A 6,973-nucleotide genomic window follows, 5' to 3' on the forward strand; every position below is an offset into this window, starting at 1 on the left:
TAATCCACTGGTCCCTGATAGTTTGGTCCATTCATGGTAGAGAAAACACATTTACATGTTGATTCTGGCAGTCAACAACAGAGCAACTCACGTGTGCACTACGTTTCTGCATCTTTCTCGACTGAACTGAATATGAGGGGGAGAGGGGCAGGGCTTCCTGCAGCGGTGTCCATATATGGTATATCCTGCCCCGTCTTGACGTCAAGACGGGGCAGAAATCAAAATCTCGTTTTTTAGTGCGCGTGCACGTGGGCTATTTTACAAACCCTGAGGTAAACAAACGCTTCACTTTTAAATATCGGCTTCCCGGCCAGTGTATAATCATTATGCAATCATAACATACATTGATTCTCGTGGAAAAGTGAAAATTGCAGGTTATGACTCCTTTAAATTACATGACAGATCTGTTTCAAAACACATTGTCATACTCTGGCTTTGCTCCATGGATGGGGCAACATACACAAACCAGTGATACCCTACCGTAAACTGAAGTTTTCAAAGGGCTATCCCACAGTGACAGTGACAGCGAGCAGTTGTGTTGCAAAGGACATTGATGAGGACCATATTTTAGAAGTTCTCGATTTAAAATCGGTACATGATTTTCTTACCTTTACATTGACATGCAACACATTACTTAAAAATTTTGCATTCCTAAACATTTTTTAATGTAAATTATCATTTGATCAGCCAAAAAAGATGAGCTCTCCTCGGAGTGTCTGCCAGTGGATCCATCGCTGACATGATTGAGGAGTTTCTCCTTTATAAGCATATTTAACCCAAAATGTTTGTGAAACTCAAAACAGCTGGAGGTAAGATGGGTTTTGTTACTCTATGGCATGTATAGAATTTATAGGGAACAATATATTTTAAAGAAATTTTCTTTAGTAATACAATATATTTTTGGTTAAACTCACCTACTCTGTTCCATAAATTAAGGTTAACGTTTCATATTTGTTGCAATACAGGTGGAGTGTTACATATGGGATGCACCCATAGAGTGGTGTACTATTCATGGTGGCAGGAGTCCGCTCGGGATCATGCACTGCATGAAAATTGGGATTTCCGACCCCGTAAACGGCCGTAAATCTCCCTAATTTTCGGCAGTTAACGACAATTTACAGCCTGTGAACGTCGCGTTCGTCTGTGCCGAATATTGTCGGAAACGAACCATGACGTATGCAGAGCGCTCGCGCCGGAGGTGTGAATGGCTCTAATTACCATATGAATAGCAGCTCCCGCCAGAGAAAGGCTTGAATTTCCTCACTCACTATTGGTTGAACCCACGTGGTTTAAACAAGAAAAATCACTCGTGATTGGTTGGCAGATCTGTTACTATTGGTCACCCTCGCTCATTATAAATTCAAAAAATTATAATATTCATATAAATTATATATAAATTATTTTTTTATATTCATAATATGCTATTCTGTGGTATATTCATGTCATTGTTAACCTATCGACTACTACACTATTACCATCAAGGACATGAATTTATAAAGGAAAGGAAAATTTGCCAGGGACATGCTGTTTATTCAAAGAAAGAGCTTTATTAGCACAAACACAAAACAATACACCTATGTACAAAGCATAGATCATCTGCACACACAACATATTGGAAGCTCAGTGTCTGTTTTCATCTTCGGAGCTGTAGGTGACTAGCGGCGCTCTCTCTGAATTCGATCCACTTTGAAAACGTCTGTGGTGTGTTGCCCTGTATTTAGGAGTCGCCTCTAATCTCGACTGCAGCGTAGCACAGAGTTCTGTGAGCTCCTGGCTGGTGGTTGAACTTCATCGGACATCAGATCTATGGTGGCGCACTTCCAAATGCCCACGTCATCCTCACCTAGCACACCGTCTCGCTTCTAGCAGCTGTAAAAACAATACAGACAATCAGTACTGTGATGCACTGTGTATGGACACAAAACATCTATTAATGCACATGAAAAATAGTCACATTGACTAAAAATCTTACCCTCTTTCTTCTCGCCCGACTCCGAGCTGAACTCTTCACAGCTTCGGCCTGCAATGCCAGATCTGGTTGTTTGTACCTGAAGCTCCTGCGTGCTGTCTCTTAGTATGTCTTACAGGCAGCTGGAAAACAATTAAATGAGAGTGATATGAATAAAAACAACACAAGTCACAGTAAAATGAAACAAGGAGAAAACAGTAAAAGTTACTTACAATGTCGTCATGATCAGCGTCATGAAAATCTGGACTTGCAGACATGGCTCTGAGTAAATGTGAGGTTACGCCCTCGTTATGAGGCGAGGTTACTCTGTGGAAACATGTATGATTAAGATCGTAAACTATAACGGATCTATTTTCAAGAGAATGAAAGAATATTCTTTGAATCTTACCTTTAAAATGTTTGTAAGTTTATATGAAAGTAAAAAAATAAAAGAATGTAAGATTCTTTTTTTATTTTTTTACCTTGATCCAGTTCGTAGCGCCCACAATTTGTCTCAGAGTTGTGAAGATGGCATACTGCTTCCTGTAAATTACAGGATTATTTACATTAAACAAATAATAGCCATCAGCCATCATTATGAGGTGATGTTACTCTGTGGAAACAAAATGTATGATTAAGATCAGTATCTATAACGGATCTATTTTCTTATACAAGAGAATGAAAGCATATTCTTTGAATCTTACCTTTAAAATGTTTGTAAGCTTTTATGAAAGTAAAAAAAAAATAAAAGAATGTAAGATTCTTTTTTTTTTTTACCTTGCTCCAGTTCGTAGCGCCCACAATTTGTCTCAGAGTTGAGAAGATGGCATACTGCTTCCTGTAAATTACAGGATTATTTACAAGTCGCCTCTAATCTCGACTGCAGCGTGGTACAGAGCTCGGTGAGCTCCTGGCTGCGAAAGGACGGAGGTCGCACAATCCATCCAGACATCCCGCCGACGATGCCGTCTTCCTCATCAGACATCAGGTCTATGGTAGCACACTTCCGAAGGCCCACTTCATCCTCAGCTAGCACACTCTGTCTCGCTTCTAGCAGCTGTAAAAACCAATAAAGATAATCAATACTGCGCAATACACTGCGTATGGACAACACACATCTATTAATGCACCTGAAAAATAGTCACATTGAGCAAAAACTAATCTAATAAATCGTACCGTCTTTCTTATCGCTCGACTCCGAGCTGAATTCACCACAGCTTCCGCCTGCAATGCAAGATCTGGTTGTTTGTACCTGAAGCTCCTGCGCACTGTCGTGTAATATGTCTTAAAGGCAGCTGGAAAACAATTAATTGAGAGTGATATTAATAAGAACAACATAAGTCACAGTAAAATTAATAAGAACAACATAAGTCACAGTAATATTAAACAATAAAGGAGAAAAAATGCAACCGGGTGAAATTCAAGAAATACACACCGGAAGCAAACTATGCTTTTTGAAATTGGGGTTTTATTCTGACTGCTGTTTAAAATAAGTGACAGCGGTCAATGGAAGCACAATTAAACACATAAAAGTCTGATTAAGAAAAAAGTTTGCCTTGTTCGAAGAGATTTCACAAGAAAAAAAAATAGATTTCACTAGTTAAACAAAAAAACAACAAAAAAAAAAAAGAAATTGTAGAAACAGTTTACAGTAAATTTGAAGATGACAATCAAATGTCACAAAAAGCTTAACCAGTGGATCAATGCCCAAATCCACAGAATACTTAACTCAATTCAAACTGAAATGCAGTGTAATACATTGCAACTGGTCAGATTTAAATTGATTTCTCCAAACCAAAATACGTTACAATTAAATATGATAACACAAACTGGAATACGGCAGTGGCTGAGGTAACGTTAGGCCTAAGTTACAAGAGAAATAAAAGCACTTTAACAAAGCCACAACCCACGTTTAATCATGCCATGCGGAACCAGAAATATGCATTTAACCATTAAGTTATACTGTATAATCACAGAATATAGATTCAACTAATTAACAGATTTATCAAATAAACATGCCATCAGAAAATTTCCCCCATAAACCATGAAACGTACATACCCAATCCTTTACCGTCCGATCACCACGAGGTTCACTCGTCACACATGCGCTCCAAATAAATCTATAAACAAAAATGTACACATCAAATGTTCTTTTAACTTCGCTTCACAACTTATTTGTGCATATTAAAGATATTGGAGTAATATTTACCAAGAAAGAAGAACGTATAACACAGAATCCGCTCGATGCACGCACCGTCATGGAGCTCTCCTGAACAGTGTAAAATGGCGTCTCTGGTCGCGCGCACGCGTCCAGCACAAGTGAATAGTAGCGCGAGAAGAGAAGGATTTCTTAAAGGGGCCACACACATTTTTAATGCAAAATAGAAACGAGGTATATTTACACTACTACTAGGCCAGAAAAGTAACAAAAAAGTTACTTACACACAATATTGTCATTATCAGCATCATGTCAATTGATCTAAGTAAAAATATATGCACAGAATTGAGAAAATAGTATTTAGCCTATAGAGATAAATTGTGGCCTATCACAGGGCAAACATGTGAATGTTCACGGTACATTTTATGCAAACAACTCTAATCGTAGTTGTAACTCTATATGTACAGTAGGCATAATTCTTGTCATTGCGTGTGTGTATGCAGCATGAGTCAAATACAATCTTCTGTTTGTGTTGTATTATGCACAGTGGTTGGGCTCTAAGAGATTGTGATGCTGTTTGCATGGAATGCACATTTTACCTTTGTGGCAAAGCCTGATTGAAATTACTTGTTGAAATAAATGGTTTTGTGTCTTTTTTACATAACATTGGCTATTGCTAATGACACATAGTAACTAATCTAGCTACTTTCATTAAATATATCAATTTAAGCTAAAGTCTATAATTAGGCTTTACTGAGCCTGATCTATTAATACCAGAGATTTTCTTAGAATTAAGTAAATACCTTTTAGAAAAATGTTACCTGGGGTCTCACCGGGACACGCAAATATGAGTCGATCACCCCTATTTTATTCAAACTCCACTGGCTACCTGTCACATTCAGGATTGATTTAAAAAATTTACTATTTGTGTATAAAGCTCTTAACAAACTGGCCCCCAATATCTGACCAATCTCCTCTGCCCGTACACTCCATCTCGTACTTTGAGATCCAGTGATCACTGTGTTCTCATCGTGCCCAGATCCAGACTTAAAAAATTAGGCGACTGCACTTTTGCGACTGCAGGCCCAAAACTTTGGAACAGTCTACCCCTCTATATCAGACTAGCTCCCTCAATTTCCATCTTCAAAACATCCTTGAAAACTTATTTATTTTCTCTTGCTTTTAATACCCCTTGACTATGATACAACTATTGCCTTTTTTTTTTTTTTTTTTTTTTTTTTTTATTGTCCTGTTTCTGCCCTGCATTTTATCTATTGCCCTGTACAGCACTTTGGTCAGCCTTGGCTGTTTTTAATTGTGCGTTATAAATAAATATTGTATTGTATTGTATTTTTTTTAGAATTAAGTTAATACCTTTTAGTCACCTGGGATAAAACTCCCCCTGCTACCCTCATTTGCATTTGTAAAGCTCACAGCAGTCTCATTTACATGTTAAAGCATTAGAGGGAGGGGGGTCATGGGGCAAGCAAGTCCCACGTCAATTTCCGACAATTTCCGACAGTTTGCAGTGCTGCCTGTAAATTGCCGTTTGCAGTCGTAAACCTGAACTTTCACGACAATCTACAGCGCCGGTAACTGTCGAAAATCCCACTTTTCATGCAGTGATGGGGATGTTGAGTTTCAAAAACCCTCCGACTGTGTACAGTATGACATTGCTGGACGTGTTGCCAGACATGATGGGAGGGTGTGTGAGCCAACAGAGGCAAACATCATCTGCTGGGAAATTGAGGGTAGATCCTGACTGGGTCAATAACATCAAGACGAAAATAAGACTGAACCCAGAACTCTCAACAATGGACAATTTTTCACAACCACATCTAGAAACTGAATCTTCTCCTTTTCTGATCGGTTCCACCAAAAGAACCAAAAATGACCAGAGGAGAAACTGCGGAGTCTGAAAGTAATCCCTGAACCCCAGAAGCTGAACAAGTGAATAGGCAGCGGTCCTTAAGCCAGTATTCATTGTGCCAGATGAGAGATAACCACTACATGTTTTCACTACGCCTGTACTTCCATCTACATAATGTCAGGAAAAACAGAAACGGACAGATGAAAATATACACCTAGGACTACAGGGCAAACTGATGTGAGGCAATGATGTGAAATTTGAAGTAATGTGAGCTGTTACACGTTATTTTTTCATGATAGCTGATCTGTAATATTTACTATATATATATATATTCATAGATAATTGCAGAAACAAACAATGCCTTGGCTAACTGATAATCTAAGTATTAAATGCTGTAAAGCATTATACAATGTGTCTTATCCATAAATTTAATATGTAAATATGTGGCATCACCCCCACATATGTTTATCTAAAACAATAAAAAAAAATATTTTCTTTTGGTTTAAAGGCTGTGAATTGCCGCATTGCTCAAATTGTGGAAGAGATTAAGGATGTAAGTTATTCACACAGAGCCTTTGACTTACCTGTGACATTTATAGTTTGTTATATAAAGACTAACACCTGTGATTTTGGCTTTCAGGTTGTGGCCTTGAACACAGACACGTTCATTCTATGGCACAGAGATCGGCAGAGTAAAGCAACTGTGTCCAACGTGCACTTCAAAGTTCTTGAGGTATTTACAAAATGTGCAATTCAAAATGCACATCTTTTTTCAGCATAAGCATCAAGACTAATATTTTGACATAAAAGTGTCATACATGTCTCAGAAGTGAATGTTTCCAGTTTGCTTCATTTCAGAATGCTTCAGATGTCGGACCTGGAGATAACCCAGAGATGGGATGCCACTTCATTCTTTGGGTAAAAACTAATTGTATACTAATGAAATGTTACTAATTGTTTTTTCCCCCTTTTTTGAAACACCCCTCGCTGCAGCCTG

The 6,973-nt window shown here is 38.2% G+C and overlaps 1 long non-coding RNA gene across 1 annotated transcript; it reads right to left on the reverse strand.

The window, feature by feature from the left end:
- Positions 1–2,733: 2,733 nt before the first annotated feature.
- Positions 2,734–4,433, reverse strand: LOC307161687. The gene is made up of 3 exons (XR_013821781.1): positions 4,008–4,433; positions 3,125–3,243; positions 2,734–3,005 (listed from the first exon to the last, which is right to left on the reverse strand). It is a non-coding gene; the product is annotated as an uncharacterized lncRNA (long non-coding RNA).
- Positions 4,434–6,973: the final 2,540 nt, after the last annotated feature.

The sequence above is a fragment of the Squalius cephalus genome, assembly GCF_949319135.1.
Source record: "Squalius cephalus genome assembly, chromosome: 7".
Lineage (NCBI taxonomy): Eukaryota > Metazoa > Chordata > Actinopteri > Cypriniformes > Leuciscidae > Squalius > Squalius cephalus.